Raw genomic sequence first — 20,725 nt, 5'->3', positions numbered from 1 at the left:
GAGTGGGAGGAAAAGCACTCCGGGCAGAGGGGACAGTCTTACAGTAGTCCGGAGGCAGGCAGGAGTGGGGAGAATCCGAGCTACTCCGGTAGAGAGGGCACACGCAGAATGAGGGAGCACATGGGGCCACAGAAGGAGGCCACACCACAGAGGGCTTTGCAGGCTTCGGATTTCATTCCCAGAGGAGTGAAGAGATCAGAGAGTGAGGGGCTGCTGATACAGAGGAGGAGAGATGGGTGAGGGGCCACTACAGTGTCTGAGGAGAGCTGGACACTGGGACAGCACCCCCAAAGGACACATGGAGTCTCCCAGGGTGATGGAAGTAACGAGAGTTAACGCATCTAAGGAGGGACCTTCCAGTTACCCTCCCATCTTCTCACCAGGGACCAACACCATCCTTCACAGCCGCATCGCAGGCTCCTATGGTAGCCAGGCGATGGACAGAAGTGGAAATCAAAGGATGTCTTTAGAATGAGAGGGCTTGTTAACACAGGCCGGAAGGAAACGAAGGTGGTTCTTGGCAATGGCTAAGAACTGGGTGAACAGGTGGGGTCCTTGTGACTGTTTAAGGGGCCTGAGGAGGGGCTGCATGGAGATGGGATGGGAACACAATGGTGAATGAAAATCCTGGGACTTCCCCAGTGACTAAGACTCCATGCTTCCAATGCAGGGGGCCTGGGTTCAGTCCCTGGTCAGGGAACTACATCCCACATGCCACAACTAAGATCAAAGATCTTGCAGGCTGCAACTAAGAACCAGCACAGTCAAATAAATCTTTTTTTAAAAAAAGATTTGAGTCAGACTGACATACTGTGCTTGACCCTGAAAAAAATCAAAAGGGAGCCAGTACAGCCCAACTCCCCTTGTCCTGTGCCTTGCATCACAACCACCCTTTGGGCCCATGGCCTCCTTTCCTCTCCGATAATTACACCCTGGGAGGGGCCTCCAGCACAGGGAGCAGAGTAGAGGGGATACACTGGGGTGATGGTGCCACCTCCTGGAGGCCACAAGTAGTGTAGCATCCTGCTTCAGCCTCGTTTCGGGTGAAGATGGGGTATTGGGCTATATCCATAGAGCTTTCATGCTGGTGATGATCACGTCATTCTTGGAGGACTGTTCAGGCCTGGGTACTCCATTTGTCAGTGAGGTGCTGACATGCCCTCTCCACCATACCCAAGGGAACCACTGTAGCTGCCCCTGATTAAAACCCTCCCACTGCCTTCAGGACTGGGGCCAAGCTGTCTGGCATAGCAACTATGGATCTGGCCCTGGCCTTAGGGATGCCCCATTCCTATTAGTCTCCATCCCTACCTGTCCCCCACCCCAACCTGCCACACACGCACCTCCATCCCTTTGCACAGGTTGTTCTCTCTTCCTGGAACCAGTTTTCTCTTCCCCTCCAACCAGTTTTCCCAAACACTCTTGCAGGTTCCAAATTCTCCATTCCAGGGCTTCCCTGGTGGCTCAGTGATAAAAGAATTCCCCTGCCAATGCAGGAGACATGAGTTCGATCCCTGATCTGGGAGGATCCCACATGCCTTGGAGCAACTAAGCCCCCTGTGTGCCACAACTACTGAGCCTGTGCTCTAGAGCCCAGGAACCACAACTGCTGAAGCCAGGCACCCCAGCACCCATGCTCCACAATGAGAGAAGCCACAGCAATGAGAAGCCCGCACACAGAAACTAGAGACTAAGCCCTCATCTGTGGCAACTAGAGAAAAGCCCCCACAGAAATGAAGCCCCAGCACAGCCAAAAATAAATAGAACAATAATTTTTTTTTTAATTCTCAAGAAGCTTCATAGTTTTAAAATACAAACAAAAATTCTCCACTCCCTTCCCCACCCCCACATCAGTTGGGCGAAGAGAGGAGGGAAGAGTGTGTCAGTCCATGGGAACAGCATGTGCAAAGGCCGAAGGTGGCTTCAAGGAGCTGGGAAGAGCCAGAGACCAGAGAATGTGACAGAGCTGACAGGGCTACAGCAACGGATCCATAGAATCACAGGTTCTGTGAGGGGCTGAGACCCCAGTGTGCAGCGAGAGGACAAGCTTTTCAGTAGCAAAGGACATGATCAGAGGCGTGTTTGGAAAGGCCAACACAAGGCTGCCAAGTGGGAAAGGCACCGGAGAAGCTAGAGAAGCCACATTCTTAGAACAGTTCCCAGGGGCTGCCCAGGTAAGAGCTGATGGGAGCTTGGACCCCTGAATGCCTACTTTCTGAGGGCTGGGTCCTGAGCCAGGGCTCCCAGTTATTGACTGCAACTTCCTTGACAGGACCTTGAACTTAACCTCAGTGTGCTCCATACCAGCTCTGACTGCCAACTGTGATACCCTCCCCCACTTCTCAGCCCTGGTGTCATGTCCCCAGACACTACCTGCCCCATGGAGTCAGCGCCTGTGCCTTTTGGAGCTGCCATCTCATTTTAGAGGAAAACAGGCCTCTTGGGCTCAAAATTGGGAAGTCAGTAGTGAGCAACAGAGATAGAATTTGAACTGAGGTCTGCCTGTCTCCTCCAGCACACCAGGTGTCACAGAAGTTGTAAGCAGGCTCCTGTCCCCTGATGGCAATGCGACTTTTGGTGGGTCACTTTACCTTTCTCTGCCTCAGTGTCCTTGCCTACAAAATAGGGGCAATGCACCTGCTCTGCAGGATTTGTGAAGAGTATATGCACTAAATGCCCATAAAGAGCCCAACACAGCACCAGACACATAGTAGGTGATCAATAAATGGTTGCTGTTCACACGAACACTGTTCCAGGAACTTAACATGTTCATTGGGAAAATGTACTTTGGCGCTGTGAATTAGGAGGAGGACAAAGTAAGCTCAGGAGGGATGGGAAGGAAGGAGAAAACAGCGAGCATCTCAAGGCAGGTCTGGAGCTAGGTGGCCCTAGGATTCAAGCACACAGCAGGTGTCAAGGACACTAGCTCTGAAAAGGTTTGAGAGACACAGTGAGGAACCACTGAAAGTTCTATAGTAGAGAAGGCACAACCAGAGCCCCACACCTAGGGGTGGAATGATTTCTCCTCCACAGGTGACAGCACTGACACTGGAGGCCAGAGGGAGCCTGGACAGCAGAGCACTGGCAGCAAGGAGCCAAATTCTCAGGTTTCAGAAAACCCAAGTCTAGGGCTTCCCTGGTGGTTCAGTGGTTAAGAATCCGCCTTGTAATGCAGGGGACACAAGTTCGAACCCTGGACTTGGAAGATCCCACATGCTGCAAGGCAACTAAGCGCCTGTGCCTCAACTGCTGAGCCCATGCACCCTGGAGTCCACGCCCCACAACAGAAGAAATCACCACAGTGAGAAGCCCATGCACCGAGAATAGAGAGTAGCCCTCACTCACTGCAACTACAGAAAGCCAAGGTGCAGCAATGAAGACCCAGTAGAGCTAAATAAATAAATAAATATTTTAAAAGAAAAGAAAATCCAAGTCTAGGTAGCCCTTTTCAGGCCAAAGAACCTCCCTTATGTAGTTTTCTATCTTGTCACATGGTGGCGATAGTCTGCCACCAGGAAAATCCTCTTTACCTGTCTTTCAGCCAAAACAATAGCCAAGTACCAATACTTGTCAGGTTCCTCAAGGACTCTAGGGAGAATCCTTACCAATCTCTATGACGTAGAGTCTCTTTATATCTCTAACTTACAGGTGGAAATGTGGGCTCACAGAAGTCCAGGAGAACCCATAAAATAATCCAACCAGGATTTGAACCCTGCTCTGTCTCCCAGTCTGCCTGCAGCAGCTTCCTGTCCTGGAATGAAAGTTCCTGGCTCTCTTCTGCTCCATCACTGGGCAGTGCTACCTTTGTGGAGCAGACATATTAGACAGGGAGTAGAATGTTATACAGGGCAAGAAGGACTTTCACTTCTGCTTTTTCTCTCTTGTTTACCTCCCTTATGCACCTTTTGCATTGAAGGTGAGGTGATGGGACAGTTTCCATCCCTGGGGTAGAGAGAAGCTGGGCTGAGGGATAAGGCAACTAATTTTGAGCACCTTCTCTGTGCCAGACATTATGCCAACCAACATTCATTCCTACATTAATTCAGGACACAGTAATAAAGCACCCACTGTTGGCCAGTCACAGGTGACACAGTACTTCCAAGCTTTTGGCATACAGCAATAAACACTTATACATTTATATGTAAAGAAAGAAAGAAAATGAAGTTGCTCAGTCCTACCCAACTCTCTGTGACCCTGTGGACTGTAGCCTGCCAGGCTCCTCTGTTCCTGGGATTCCCCAGGCAAGAATACTGGAGTGGGTTGCCATTTCCTTCTCCAGGGGAACTTCCCGACCAAGGGATCAACCCAGGTCTCCCTGACTGCAGGCAGACTCTTTACCGTCTGAGCCACCAGGGAAGCTTTATATGCAGAGATATGTTTTAAAATATAAATACGTTTAAAAATACTGTAAATGAGCCCTCAGCTTAAAAATGTTTATTGACTAAAACACCTACTTTCAGCCTTAGGTACCCGTGAGACATGCAGGTATCAAGTCTGGAACCCTGGGACAAATCTAAGCTAGAGACTGAGACTCAGAAATTACTGGCATTTAGGATATGCCAGTGACCAGACGAGATTCCTCAGGAACTCTGGGTAAACAATCAGCAAGGTGAACCTCTGTTTGCCAAACAGGAAAAAAGGAAGGCATACCCATGACAGGAGAGAAGGGCTTGATAAAGAGGTAGGAAGAGACCAGACTAGAGCGGGAGCTTCTGGAAACCTTGTTAGGTCCCAAGGGTCAAGAGAGACAAATGCTGCAAAGCGGAGCAGCAAAGATTATGAAATACCACCGGTTCTGGCAGAGCAGGACTGCTGGTGACCTGAAGCCAGACTACAGTGCAATGAGAAATGGAGGCCAGAGTCAGCGGAGGGGAGAAGAGAGAGAGCCTCGCTGTAGACGCATGGAGATCTTTCTCTCACCAGGAGGAAAGACTGCATGGTTTGCGGGCTGCCGAGAAAGAGCGAGAAAGACAGGAAGGCTTGGAGCTCCAGGGGAGCGAAAGGAGAATGATGCACAAAAGAGGGCGGAAGCATGAGGGCGGGACCCAGAGCCCAAGAGGAAGGCCAGCCCAGCCCAGTCCTCTTCTCTATCTCAAAACGATGGGCCAAGGCGCAATCTCTGGCTGGATTTGCGGCATGCCGGACATTACTAGATATTGCCGGCCCTTTCCGAGCGCGCCCCGCTGCGTAAGATCACCTTTCCCCAGGCTACACCACCCTCTGCTCCCGAGGGCAGCGCGGATCGCGCGGCCCACGGTCTGGCCGCTGCTGATTGGCCCACGGGAGCCACCTGACCGAGCCGGCCAATCAGAGGCTCTCTTCCGAGGAATGGGGCCCCACGTGTGGCCCCTGGTGCAGGGCTGACCTGCTGTGAGGCCCGGCGGCCATACGGACAGCGAGGTTAGAACAGTTCTCAGCCCCTGAGGAACTCAAGAGGAGGCCTGGCCTCCCCCAACCCCGCCGGATTCCTGCCTATCCGGCTACTACAACCCCCAAACCCTTTTGCTAAATTTCCTCTCTTGGCAGCTTCTGTGACTCAGCCGGGGTGGGTTCATCCTTGTCCCTCTGCCTTGACTGGTCCAAAGTGGTGATTTGGAGGAAGACAGACCTAAGTTCCAGTCATCGTGTGACCGATGGCAACTGTTTAACGTTGTTGAACCTCATCTATAAAACGGGAGTCCTAATACCTACTGCGGTGTTTTTGTGAGGGTTGTAAAGCCCAGCGCCTGGTACATGGTGAGCTCCCCAAAACATTGATTATATATATATTTTTACTGTTGTCTATATTTCTACCTATCAGGAATTCATAATCCTCATTATACAGGGTCTTGTGTTAAGCTATTTTTTATTCCTGTTCTTTTATTAGAATGTAAACTGTTCACGGGAATGTGCCTATATACCTTTTTAGTCTTCCAACTCCATGGTCCCTTCACTTGGTCTGACAAAGGTAAATTTAACTTACATAAACAGTAGCAGGACAGAGTATACAAAATCAAGGAATTTATAGCATGGAGAATCTCAGCAGTTAGGTTGGGCTATTTATAATGCAACATTAATGTACTAGGGGGAAAAAAAAAGCCTTAGAAGACTACCAGGTGCCAGCTCTGTGAGCTCAGGCAGATCTTGACCTCTCTGAGTCTCATGAGAACAATAATGATGACTGTAACAACTTCAGGACTAACCGGCTGCTAGATACTATTTGAAGCTCATATTAGCTGTCCACAACCCCGCTTGACAGAGAGGACACACAGGCATAGAGAGGTTCTGTAACTTGCCTGAGATCACACAGCTATTAAGTGGTAGAGTTGGGGGTTCAAACAAGGTCTTTTGGGTCTGAGTCTATACCCATAACTGCACTGTGTGCTACCGTTCAGGCACCAGCACAGGCAGTTGGCACACAGCACAAAACTATGGAGAGGGCTGGGCTAACAGGGCAAAGTCTTCTGCATCTACCAACCAAAGGAGGCCATTGTAGCTAAAGGGCGGAGAGGGAGGGGAACAAGGTAGATGACGAGCCTGGACTTGCAGGCAGGTCCACATCTGTCAGATGTCTAGGCCACAGTGAGGAGCTGGTGTCAGCACGGCAGAAGCATGTGACTAGGTGTTCCAAGGGCTTTTTTTTTTTTTCCACACTGCGAGGCTTGTGGGATCTTAGTTCCCCAACCAGGGATCGAACCTTCACCCCTTGCATTGGAAACACGGAGTCTTAACCACTAGACCACCAGGGAAGTCCCTCCACAGGCATTTCTGACCCTTTTGTTGCCACAGACCTGGGATGCAGAAGGCAGCAGCGGTCTTTCTTCTACTATGGTATAGCATCAGTCCCTGCCAGGATTGGAGATCCAGGGCCCATTATAGCCCTAAGTCCCCTAGCTGTCCCACAGGGTTCCCTCCCTGGGCAGGACTAGAGATGTCACCACCTTGCCCCCCACCACCTTGCCCCCCACCAACTCCTCCCTTCTGGTCTCATAATTGTCTTAGGCTCATTAATATGACTAATTAGATAGGCCTGAAGTCAATTGCATCTTCCTATCCTCCCACTATGTAAACCCTGAGATGCCTCATTATTTTAAGCCTCTGCAAGTCTCCCTGGGGCTTATTATGAACTCTGGACATATGAACTGACTTTCCAGGCAAGGGGCCCAGAATTTGGGGTATCAGGGCAGGGCTCCTGTTGACCATTGAGCCTCAGTTGTTCATTTCATTGGTCCTGTCTTATCACTGACTTCTCTGGAAACTCCCTGGCAGTCTCCTCATACTCCCTGGGTTTTCTCACCGCCTGTCCTGCCGCTATCAAAGGCTTCTGGTCCCACCTCCTCAGTGATGACTCTTGAGGTACTCTCTCTCACCTGGTTCTTCCTCTAGGTCTTCAAACCGAATGTATTTCCAGCCACTAGCATGACATGTGCTCCTGGTGTCCTTCAGGCTCTCCATACCTAACATGCCTGAACACCAGCACCTGCCTTGCTTCAAAGCATTCTTGCAAAAACATTAACCCAAGTGTGATCAAGCCTCCGCCCTTATATCCAGTTTACAGGAAATACAGGGGGCATATGAACAGGTAATGAAGAAGCATCAGCCGAATGCAGAACATGGGGCCAGATAACTGGCCCAATCCCTGCAAAAGTCAATATTTCAGAAAAACAGGAGGTGGAGCATTTGAGGTTGCAAGAAACCTAAGAGCTACAGGGACAAATGCAATATATGAAATTTGACTCGATTAATTCAGAAAAATCATCTATCAGAAACATTTGGCAGAAATTTGAATATGGAAAGAATGTTAGATATTAGGGAATTATAGGTGGTACTGTGGTTATATAGGAGAACACCCTCATACATTGGAGAAGTTTGCTGAGTCTTTAGGTGAGAAGTATCAGAATGTCTGTAACTCACTTTGAAATTGTACAGAAAAGAAATATCTTTATCTATGGGACTTCCCTGACCGTCCAGTGGTTAAAACTTAGTGCTTCCACTGCAGGGGGAATTTAATCCTGCACATTGCACGTAGGGGGAAAAAAATTTATCTCTGAAGCAAATATAACAAAATGTTAACAGACACTCAGTGTATTGATTATATCTTTTTGTTTTGTATGTTTGAAAAATGTCACAATAAAATGTATATTTAAAAACTTAACATAGGGAGAAAAAGATGGTGGCGCCCAGCTTCCTAATGCTGTTGTACGAGCCTATGGGCCGCAGACCCTTCAGTGTAGAAGCCTTCAGAGGACATGTTTCTGCTGCTGGATACACTCCAGGCAGCAGCGGTGTCTGCATTCCTAGCCTCTGTGATCGGTCTTCAAGCTTTGTACATCTGCACTTCTGTCAACCCCAAGGCAACAGCGTGTACCCTGGAGAGAGCGCGCTTTAACAAACTCCATATTCAACCAGTTATTACAGATTTCGTTCCAGGCTTGCTACCAAGATTGAAGGAAAAAGTTGATCTTCTGGTGTTTAACCCAGTGTAGTTACTCCACCTGAGGATGTAGGGAGTCATGGGATTCATAGAGGCAGCTTGGGCTGGTGGCAGAAACGGCAGTGAAGTAATGGACAGATGCTTACCACTGGCCCCAGATCACCTTTTACCAAGAGGATTGTTCTATTTGGCCACTGTTAAAGAAAACAATCCATAAGAAATTTTGAAAATAATGAAAACAAAAGGTTTACAAGGCATCACTGCACTTTCCAAGTAAGCAGGCCAGGAAATCCTGTCAGTCCGCAAGTTCACCAAGTCCTAATCTACAGAGTGTGCTACTTAAAGCTGAACACATTTGGCATATTTTGAAACTGAAGTCATCTCTTAGTTAGTAAGTAAAATTGTAAGAAATTTGCTATCCAGAAAAAGGCAGACAAGTAAGGGTATTTCCTTTTACCCAAGAATCAGGCCTATAGAAATATTTGCACAAATGCAAGTAAGTATGTATATATTATATATATATAGATACAATTTGAATTTTGCATATTATATATATATGTAGAGAATATATAATGAAAAAGTTATACTTAATTATATGTGAAGAGGATATTCATTTCAGCATTACTTGTAATGGCAAAACAATGAAGTTAAGTGTCCATCAGCAAAGGAATTGGTAAAATAAATTACAGTATATTCATGTTACTGAATATAAGTGACACATCCAACCATTAAACATGAGTCAGGTCTGTGTATACTGAACCAGAAGGGGTTCATGGTGTACTACTGAGAAGTGAAACAAAGCAAATTACAAAACAGTGTTAACCTATATATATATATTTTTTGAAAAACTAACAAAGAAGGTTTGCATGTATTTGTATATGAGAAATTCTCAAAAGGTCCATAATAGGTGGGAATAGAGGAATTTTAATTTTTTTGTGTTGACAATGATAACACCTACAATGATAATGTATTCTATAATTAAAGAAATTTTTTTATTAAAAAAAAAACTAACATATATTTCCACCCCTTGTCCCAGCTGTATTCCTTATGTTTGCCATCTTAGTGGTTGATGCGGCCATCTCTCTAGCCTGGAAGTCTGGACCCCCGCTTTGACCTTTCATACTCCCTCATGCTCCCATACAGTCTCCATGTCCTGCCCTCTCTTCTTTCTGAAACCATTCTTAGTCCATTTTTTTTTTATATTGAGGTATACCTGATACAAATAGCTCAACTGGCATTCCATCACCTCCACTAGCTTTGTTCGTAGTGATGCCTTCTAAGGCCCACTTGACTTCACATTCCAGGATGTCTGGCTCTAGGTGAGTGATCACACCATCATGATTATCTTGGTCATGAAGATCTTTTTTGTACAGTTCTTCAGTGTATTCTTGCTACCTCTTCTTAATATCTTCTGCTTCTTTTAGATCCATACCATTTCTGTCCTTTATTGAGCCCATCTTTGCATGAAATATTCCCTTGGTATCTCTAATTTTCTTGAAGAGATCTCTAGTCTTTCCTATTCTGTTGTTTTCCTCTATTTCTTTGCATTGATCGCTGAGGAAGGCTTTCTTATCTCTCCTTGCTATTCTTTGGAACTCTGCATTCAGATGCTTATATCTTTCCTTTTCGCTTCTCTTCTTTTCACAGCTATTTGTAAGGCCTCCCCAGACAGCCATTTTGGTTTTTTGCATTTCTTTCCCATGGGGATGGTTTTGATCAAAGCTGAGCGCCGAAGAATTGATGCTTTTGAACTGTGGTGTTGGAGAAGACTCTTGAGAGTCCCTTGAACTGCAAGGAGATCCAACCAGTCCATTCTAAGGGAGATCAGTCCTGGGTGTTCATTGGAAGGACTGATGCTAAAACTGAAACTCCAATACTTTGGCCACCTCATGCGAAGAATTGACTCACTGGAAAAGACTGATGCTGGGAGGGATTGGGGGCAGGAGGAGAAGGGGACGACAGAGGATGAGATGGCTGGATGGCATCACCGACTCGATGGACATGAGTTTGAGTGAACTCCGGGAGTTGGTGATGGACAGGGAGGCCTGGCGTGCTGTGATTCATGGGGTCGCAAAGAGTGGGACACGACTGAGCAACTGAACTGAACTAAACTAATACCTGATAGATAACATGTGTTAGTTTCAAGTATCAGTTTCAAGTTTCAATGTTTCAAGTATACAATGTAATAATTCAATATATGTAGGTGTTATGAAATGATCACTACATCAGCCTAGTTAATATCCATATTACTATTACAAAAAAATTTTTTCTTGGATGAGGATTTTAAAATCTACTCTCTCAGCAACTTTCAAATATGCAAAAGAGTATTATTAACTATAGTCATCATGCTGTATAAAACATCCCCCAGATTTAGTCCATCCTTTATCCCCATTTCCCTGCCATTGCTCTGGTAAAGACCACAGCTACCTTTTGACTCATGGTCCCAGCATCTTCCCAAGTATCTCTGCCTCCACATTCATCTTCCACATAGTCCCAAGTTCATGTTTTTCAATGTTGTATCTGATTGTGGCACTCCCCATGCCAGTGGAATTAAATTCCAGTCCTTAGAACTCTTCATAGTCTGCTTTTGATGACTTCTTAAAATTCTCTCTCCCTTTCAGCCACTCAACCAGACCCCTTTACATTTCCTTTATACCCTTCAAAAACATCTTCCGAAAAAAGAAAAAATAGATACAAAGATATCTTCTAAGAACTGAGTCTTGAAAAAAAAGTAACTAGAAAGCTATAAATTCAATCTGAGACACTGTTAAAAAACAGAAAAATCTAATTCTTAAAAGCATGATTGAAGGCCTTGCTGTTAAAAAAAAAAAAAACCCATCCTATTAAACTGGGTATTTAATTGAGAAAAACCTAATATATGAGCTTCATCAAATGGGAAAGTGTCCACATAAGAGACTGGGTATCAGTGGTTTGAAGTATAATCCTGGGGACAATAATGGAGCCCTTTTTAATTTTTAAAAATATTTGTTTATTCATTTATTTATTTTTGGCTGCACTGGGTCTTTGTTGCGGCATGCAGACTTTCTCTAGTTGCGAGTGGAGGCTACTCTCATTGCAGTGCACAGGCTTCTCACTGAGGTGACTTCTCTTGTTGTGGAGCACAGGCTCTAGGGCATGTGTGCTTCAGTAGTTGAGGCTCCTGGCTCTAGAGTGGGCTCAGAGTTGTGGCACTTGGGCTTAGTTGCCCTGAGGCATGTGAGATCCTCCTGAACCAGGGATCAAACTTGTGTCCCCTGCATTGTCAGGCAGATTCTTAACCACTAGACCACCAAGGAAGTTCCATGGAGCATCCTTAAGAAAGGCCATGTCACAAATGATCTGATAACACAAAGAAGGATAATTGAGCAAATTAACATGAACATCAACAATTCTGAACCAAAAAAAAGTGATTCAGGAGTCTATATTCAAATGTAAAGAAGTTTTAAAAATACCTTAATTAATTTATTGCACTTTTATTTTTCTGTTTATGAATGCACAAAAATGATATATGAGTTTTTAAAACTATAAGTATATCTAAAGGAGCTCCTTATGTAAGTTTAAAATTAAGAATATAAGGAATTAAGAAAAAAATCTTCCAAGATCTCCCAAAGATTCAAGAATATTACAAATCTACAGACAAAAATATGTAGCTAGCAAGTCCAGAGATCAGCCAAACTCACTGAGGGAGGCAGGGTTCATTTAATTCACTTCCACTCTCAAACTGGCCTCATGGCTTGCCTTTGCTCCTACCCCAACCATGTTGGCCTGTGATCTGCCTCAGGTCACTTTAGCCTGGAGAAGTCTCCCACAGGAGGTAACACTCCACACTAACCAATGTGTGCCCAGCGGTGGCTGGTATGTAGGGTTTAGGAAATGTTACCTGAGGTCAGGCGCCCTGTGCTATGGCTTCTCCCCTACTTCAGCCAGCCTGGGCCCGAAGGCCTTGACTTCACATGCATTCTCTCTAGCCCATCACCCCTTGACCTTTCGTCTGGTAACCATTTCCCCCTAGAACCTGGAGGGGATTCAATCATGAGTGGAGAGTGCCCACTTGTTAGGTCCAAGCCTGGGCTCTGGTCCCAAGGTCACTCAGCTGTCCTCTGATTCCTTGAGCCTGCAAGCCCCTCCCTTCCCTCTCACTTCCTATCTCTGGAGAACACAGAGGTACTGGGTGGGACCTCTCTCAATTTCCTTCCTTTCCCACTTAAAACATAGCTGAGGTCCCTTGCCTTTCCCTGCATGTCTCAGATATTAAGGGGTTTCTCATCTACTCTCGGAGAAGGCAATGGCACCCCATTCCAGTACTCTTGCCTGGGAAATCCCAAGGACGGAGGAGCCTGGTAGGCTACAGTCCATGGGGTTGCGAAGAGTCGGACATGACTGAGCTACTTCACTTTCACTTTTCACTTTCATGCACTGGAGAAGGAAATGGCAACCCACTCCGGTGTTCTTGCCTGGAGAATCCCAGGGACAGAGGAGCCTGGTGGGCTGCCATCTATGGGGTCGCACAGAGTCGGACACGACTGAAGCGACTTAGCAGCAGCAGCATCTACTCTCTGGGCCACCCATCCCACTATGGCCCCATTCAAACACCCTGTACCTCCTTGCACCTCCTTGGCCTCAGTGACCTCTCATCATTATTGTACCCTCAACCTTCCCCTCCCAATTGGCTTCTTCCCAAAACATTGTACTTATTCAATGTTATTCATTCAATAAGACATTGAATAAGTTTCAATTGATCTACTCATTCAACCCACAAATATCTGTCAAGCATCTACTGTGCACCAGGTACTGGGAACAGAGCTGTGAATGAGTCCTAACTTCTTGGTATGTCTATTCTAGACAATGAGAAAGATGGAGGTATGGGACCAAAAAAAAAAAAAAATCAGGCAATTTAGACTTTATAAGGGTGGGAAGGAGAGAGAGGGATAGACTGGGAGTTTGGGATTGACGTGTACACACTGCTATAGTTAAAATAACATGCTTTTCCATAAAATAAAGAGAAAAGACTTTGTACTACTGGCACAAAGACAGATCTATTGAGTCAGTGAGAGTGAGATGCATGAACCTAGAGCCTGCCACACAGAGTGAAATAAGTCAGAAACAGAAAAACAAATATCGTATATTAACACATACAGATGGAATCTAGAAAAATGGTACTGATTGACCTGTTTGCAGGGAAGGAATAGAGAAGCACATGTAGAGAAGGAACTTGACACAGTGGGGAGGGAGAAGCTAGAACGAATGGAGAAAGTAGCGTTGATATGTATACACTACTGTGTAAAATAGACAGCTGGTGGGAAGTTGCTATATATACACAGGGAGCCCAGCCTGGTGCTCTGTGATGACCTGGAAGGGTGAGGGGAAGGAAGGAATATATGTATAAGTATGGATGATTCAAGTTATTGTATGGCAGAAACCAATACAACATTATAAAGCAATTTTGCTCCAATTAAAAATAAATTTTATAAAAGATCTATTGGTCAATGGAATAGATTAAGAATTCAAGAAGAAAGCCATGCTTCTATGCTCAATTGATTTCTTCTTTTTCTTTTTTTAAAATTAATTTGTTAAAATTAATTTAATTAATTTTAATTAATTAAATTTTTTGGCTACACTGTGCTGCATGTGGGATCTTAGTTCCCCAACCAAGGATTGAACCCACACCCCTTGCATTGGAAACATGGATCCTTAAGCACTGGACCACCAGGGAAGTCCCTGATTTTTTGGCAAGGGTGCCAAGACCATTATCGAAGAGGAAAAGTCAGTCTGTTTAAAAAATGCTGTTGGAACAACTAGTTATCCACATGCAAAACAATGAAGTTGGATCCCTACCTCACACTGTAGTAAATTAACTCAAAAGTCCTAAATGTAAGGGCTAAAACTATTTCATGGGATTAAGCAATGGTTTCTAAGATATTACAAAAAACACAGCAACAAAAGAAAAAGAAACCAGATAAATTGGACTTCATCAAAATTAAAAGCCTTTGTATTTCAAAGGATACTATCAAGAAAGTAAAAAAGTCACAGAATGGGATAAAATATTTGTAAATCTTAATCCAAAAAGGACTCGTATCCAGAATACAGAAAGAATCCTTATAACTCAGCAACAAAAAAAGATATCACCCAATTTAAACAATGTGCAAAGAAGCTAGATAGACATGTCTTGAAAGAAGATATACGAATGGTCAACAAACACAAGAAAAGGAGCTCAGCATCACTAGTTGTTCGGGAAATGCACACTAAAACCACAAAAAGATGCCAGTTTGTACCCACTGAGATAATTACACTCAAAAAGGCAGATAATAAAAAATACTGGTGAACATGTGGAGAAATTGGACCCCTCACACATTGCTGGTGGAAAGGTAAAATGGTATAGCCACTTGGGTAGCATTCTTCAAAGACTTCCTGATAATTCCTGAAAAGGTTAAACATGGAGTTACCGTATGACCAGCAACTCCACAATTCCACTCCTAAGTATATATGACAAATAAGTGAATTCACATGTCCATGCAAAATTGTGTACATGAATGTTCACAGCAACATTGTTCATAATAGCCCCAAAGTGCAAGCATCATTGAAAAGCAAAACAGCAACTGATAAATGAAACGTGGTATATGTATATAATGGAGCATCATTCAGCCATAAAAAGGAATGTAGTACTTCTACAAACCATGACATGGACGAGTCTGGAATGCATCATGCTCAGTGCAAGAAACCAGACGTAAAAGACCATGTCCTAAACAGGCAAATCCACAGAGGTAGAGAGTAGATAGGAGAAGGCAAAGGCACCCCACTCCAGTGCTCTTGCCTGGAGACTCCCATGGACGGAGGAGCCTGGAGGGCTGCAGTCCATGGGGTCGTGAAGAGTCGGACACGACTGGGAGACTTCACTTTCACTTTTCACTTTCCTGCATTGGAGAAGGAAATGGCAACCCTCTCCAGTGCTCTTACCTGGAGAATCCCAGGGATCGGGGAGCCTGGTGGGCTGCCATCTATGGGGTCGCGCAGAGTCGGACATGACTGAAGGGACTTAGCCGCAGCAGAGAGCAGATGAGTGGTTTTAGGGCCTAGGGGGAGGGAGGGATTGGGGTGTGACTGACTGCTGATGAGCAAAAAGTTTCTCTGTAAGTGATGAAAGTGCTCTGGGATTAGATAGTGGTGATGGCTGCACAACTTTATGAGTGTATCAGAAACCAGTGGGGAATTCCCTGGCAGTCCAGTGGTTAGGACTCTGTGCTTCCACTGCAGGGGACCCAGTTTGATTCCTGGTCAGGGAACTAAGATCCTACAAACTTCAAGGTGAAGCCCAAAACAAATTTTTAAATTAATTTTAAAAGATCACTGGATTGTACATTTTACTTATTTATTTACTTATGTATTATTTTCTATATTTTTCTATTTTTTGGCTGCACCACATGGCTTGCAGGATCTTAGTTCCCTGACCAGGGATTGAACCTAGGCCCCCTACAGTGGAAGACCAGAGGCCTAACCATAGGACCACTAGGGAATTCCTGGATTGTACATTTTAGAAGGGCAGATTTTATGGTATGTGAATTATATCTCAATAAAAAGAAAATAAAGAAATAAGTAGGGAAAAATCAGATAATTTCAGAGAATGGTAATTGCTGTAAGTTACCTCAACAGGAAGATGTAACAGAGTGACCTAGTGTCAGTTGGAAGTCCTCAAGTTGAGGGAGGAGCCAGGGAGGCCTGTCTGAAGAGAGACTCTTGAACTCATAGATAGAAAGAGTCCTGGCAGAGGTGGTAATGGAATCTTCCAGACACAGAAACACAGACCCTGAGAAATTGTCTTCCCTCCTAGCCCCTCTCCAGCATCCTCCTGTTCTACATGGCCACCTGTTTTCCATGGTTTTTGCCTAAAGTCTTTACCTGAGGGTGCGAAGATTTTCCAGATTATTTGGAGCATTGTTGTTTTTCAAATCATGGTTTTTGCCTAAGGTTGTCACCTGGGACATGTGAAGACTTTCCAGATTTTTCAGAGCTTAGTTGGAGTTAAGGATACAAATTCCCAGACCTTTAACTTCCATTTGAACTCCTTGATCTGCCTAAGAAAACACCTCTCTTCAGTTCCTTCAGATGGCTCCCACTCATGAGAGACAAGCCATATCCCACCCAGATGAATCTCTGTGGGCCAAGCACTCCAAAGAGAGGGTGCTGGAGAGCCCTCAGAGCTTCCTAAGGACTTACTTCATCCAGTAAACTCAGGTCAGGGCTTTAGCCTTATCTGTCAGTCCTAGAATTAGAACCCAGCAAGAGACATTACTTTGCCAACCAAGGTCCGTCTAGTCAAGGCTATGGTTTTTCCCGTGGTCATGTATGGATGTGAGAGTTGGACTGTGAAGAAAGCTGATCGCTGAAGAATTGATGCTTTTGAACTGTGGTGCTGGAGAAGACTCTTGAGAGTCCCTTGGACTGCAAGGACATCCAACCAGTCCATTCTAAAGGAGATCAATCCTGGGTGTTCACTGGAAGGACTGATGCTAAAGCTGAAACTGCAATACTTTGGCCACCTCATGCGATGAGTTGACTCACTGGAAAACAGTCTGATGCTGGGAGGGATTGGGGGTGGGAGGAGACGTGGAAGACAGAGAATGAGATGGCTGGATGGCATCACCGACTTGATGGACATGAGTTTGAGTGAACTTCGGGAGTTGGTGATGGACAGGGAGGCCTGGCGTACTGTGATTCATGGGGTCGCAAAGCGTCAGACACGACGGAGCGACTGAACTGAAGGGCATGGTTGTCATGGGGATGCATATTATAACATGCTGGTTTTAATTGAGAATGGAGTCAAATCTTTTCTAATCGAAAATCAGGGTGAGTGCTTGCTTCAGCAGCACGTATATTAAAATTGGAATGCTACGGAGATTAGCATTGCCTTCGTGGAGGATGATTCGCAAATTCATAGGGCACTCCATATTCTTATATTAAAAAGTCAGTCTCAGCTGGCTGAGGCATTTGATGATGGGGCCCGGTTTTGCCATTTTAGACACACGAGAGACATTTTCTATAAATTGATAGAGCTGAATCTACAGCCCCAGGGCTTTATGATGTATTTAAAGCACATATATAGTATGAGTGAGTGTTAGTTGCTCAGTAGTGTCCGACTCTTTGTGACCCCATGGACTGTCTTATCCCACTGTGCTCCTCTGTCCATGGAATTTTTTCCAGGCAAGACCACTGGAGTGGGTTGCCCTTTCCTTCTCCAGGGGATCTTCCTGAACCAGGGATCGAAATTGTGTCTCCTACAGCTCCAGCATTGCAGGAGAATTCTTTACTGAAGAGCCGTAAGTGAGTACTGGGTTTAAACTCTGAGCCTTCAACCACTTGCCAGAACAAGACACTGCTTCTTTCTCAGCCTCTGTTTTCATATGTAAAATAGGACAATATCCTCTTTTTGCAGGGAGATGATGGGTGGGTGGGTGTAAAATGGTGACCCTTAGGCAGGCAGAAGGTACAGGGCTCTCCTGGCCACCAGCTGCAGACCTCCTCCTTACTCTGACTTCATCCCCCTCCTCCCCAGAGCCCAGCATTCTTCCACAGCCCCCTTTCTCCCCTGGGAATTAGTACCTTCAGAAGTGCTCGTCTGGCAGCTAAGGGTGCATCTGAAAAATCAAGTGCTCAGAGAAGAGGTTTGGAATGGAGGGAAGACTGACCTGTTGGGTTGGGGAGCCCGGTGGCATCTGAAGCAGGTGTCTCATGGGCAGCTGCTCTGTGTGAGCCCTCCTACCAAGTCCTGCCTACACTGACATATTCAATCTGCCCAATGACCTCATTTGTGAGGCTCAGGAAAGGGAAAGATTTGCTGATAAATGGCCCCGCTGCAGTTTGAACCCACATCTATCTGACTCCGGATACTATAGGCTCTCATACTTTCTGAAAGTCTCGTCTGGCACAGAGGCCTGAGTGTTCCCCAAACATCCCTGAATCCTTTGAGGGATGGTTTGACATGACCAAGTGGTCCATGTGAAAGTGAAAGTTGCTCAGTTGTGTTCCCCTGGACTGTAGCCCGCCAGGCTCCTCTGTCTATGGGGTTCTCCAGGCAAGAATACTGGAGTGGGTTGCCCTACCTTCCTCCAGAGATCTTCTCAACCCAGGGATCAAACCCAGGTCTCCCACATTGCAGGCCGAGTCTTTACTGTCTGAGCCACGAGCCATAATTCTTCTGTCATTTGAAGACACAGACTTAGAAAAGAGGTGAGCAATAGGAAATGTTTTCCCAGCACTTACTCTGATCTTCATAGTCCTGGGCTTGGTCACTGGTGGTCATAAGGGGCTCACCAACTGGCTTGGATTAGATATGTAAAGCCAATAGTTACTGCAAAGGCTCATCAGGAAAAAAAAAAAATGACTGCCTGCAAGGAAGGAAACAGGGAAGACTGCCAGGAGGAGAAATCTTCTAAACTGGGCTCTGAAGTGAGCTTGCATGACAGGGGAAAAGGCAGAGGGGTGGGCCTGAACACAAGATGGATGGGATGTGGCCTGTCCTGGCACGGTGATACACTGTGCAGCCGGGAAATTGAGGAGGGCAGAGATTAGAGGCCACTACACTCAGGGCTTTCCAAAGAGAACATTTGAAAAACAGAACACTTGAAGGTGAAAACTTGAATCCTTGGAGCTAGGGCTACAGCATCAGGTTAGCTGACAGAAACCTGGTATTTTGGGCAGGAAGGAAATTGCTGGAGGGCTGTATGGCTCCAAATGCCAAACCTTCCTCAATCTTAAGTGGAAGCCTGATCCAGTTCTGGAGAAACCACTTGGTGGTACAGAAAGTCTTAGACCCATCACAAGGAGTGGTTGTAGTATTCACCAGCAGTGTTTGGGACTCATCACCACAGGCCTCCAAACCTCCCCACAAAACCTGGCTATTTCACCAGAAAACATGTGCTGCTCTTGTCCAGCATGGATGAAGAGCTTGAACTGGAAGTTGGGGTGGGAGCTCAGCCCTGAATAAGTCACACTTCCTCACTTCCTCCCTGGAAGATGGAGATAACAAGAGCGCCCATCTCAGGAGTAGATGAAAAGTGTCTTGCAGAGTAGCCACACAGAAGAGAAGCCACAACTGTTACTCTAACAAAACAGTCCTAGCATACCCCAAGGCAAAACCCTCTTATTTCTAGAGAAGGTATCCATCTCTTCTGGGCACTGCTGGCAGAGCGAGCTTTCAGCTGCACAGATGAGATTCTTAATCTGCTTCTTAACCTTCCATGGCTCCCTACTGCCTTTCCAGTTAAAAGCTGAATTCTTTAGCTTAAAAAACAAAGTCCTGAATTGTCAGGTCCCTGTGGCTTTCCCCATCTTCGTCTGAGGCCTCTTAACTGCACTCATCACCTCTACTGCTCCCGCCTTGCACTAGCCTCTGACCACACTGAACTGTGGTCAGTCCCTCCAAATCCCAGTTTCTGCTGGAATCTCTAATTTATCCCCTCCTTTCTAAGCTATTCCTGTATATACTTCTGAGTTCCTTGTGAATGTTACTTCCATGGAAGGCCTTCTCTGACTGTCTCTGAGCCCTCCTCAACTCCCCCAGCACCTCTGGCTTCTCTCGCAGTGTTCAGCTCTCTACCTTGTTACTACTTCTCTGCCTTTCCCACAAGACTCTGAGGGGGAACACAATAAGTATCTGCTGAATCAATGCATAGCCTTTTTTTTTTTCCTGCCTCATTACATAGCTTACAACCCCATGGACAATAGCCCGCCAGGCTCCTCTGAGGGGAATTTTCCAGACAAGAATACTGGAGTGGGTTGCATTTTCTACTCCAGGGGGTCTTCCTGATCCAGGGATCAAACTTGTGTCTCCTGCATTGGCAGGTGGATTCTTTACCACTGTACCACGTGGGAAGCTATATCTGCTGAATTCATGAATGAAAGGGGAGGGCAGTTCTAAGAAAAAAGGAGTACACTGGCAGAATGCCTCTACAGGTATCTCTTTCAGTAGGTTACCAGTATCGGTAATTTACAGATGAGGAAACTGAGGCTAGGGTAATCTCACTCCGCCCACCACTCAAATTCCAGAGTCCTTATGCGCAAGGCAGTGGCCTTCTCACCTACTGTACCCGGAAGGAGTGTTTGCCAGGAGCAGAAGATGTGAAATGACAAGACTCTGAGACCTTGCAGAAGGGCTTAATCTTTCGGGCCTCTTTTCTGCATAGGGCCGCTAAAGGTTTAAAGGAACTCATGCATGTCAAGTGCCCAGCATGGTGTCCAGTATACTGCATAGACTCAGCAGGTATTTACTGATTCTAATCTCTGTCTTAAGGATGGGAGGCACAGGCCCAGAAAAGTTCC

At 45.8% G+C, this 20,725-nt stretch overlaps 1 non-coding gene and 1 pseudogene across 1 annotated transcript; both read left to right on the top strand.

Annotated features, from left to right (window-relative positions):
* Positions 1 to 8,228: 8,228 nt before the first annotated feature.
* Positions 8,229 to 8,735, top strand: LOC129558882 (methyltransferase HEMK2 pseudogene; annotated as a pseudogene).
* An 8,523-nt stretch (positions 8,736 to 17,258) lies between these two features.
* LOC148777098 (U6 spliceosomal RNA) lies at positions 17,259 to 17,361 on the top strand. Its single transcript, XR_016038141.1, has one exon. It is a non-coding gene; the product is annotated as a U6 spliceosomal RNA (small nuclear RNA).
* Positions 17,362 to 20,725: the final 3,364 nt, after the last annotated feature.

The sequence above is a fragment of the Moschus berezovskii genome, chromosome 8 (genome assembly GCF_049115385.1).
Source record: "Moschus berezovskii isolate FMDL1 chromosome 8, NW_MosBer_1.0, whole genome shotgun sequence".
NCBI classification, from domain to species: Eukaryota; Metazoa; Chordata; class Mammalia; order Artiodactyla; family Moschidae; genus Moschus; species Moschus berezovskii.
This window is presented reverse-complemented; position numbering and strand designations above follow the sequence as displayed.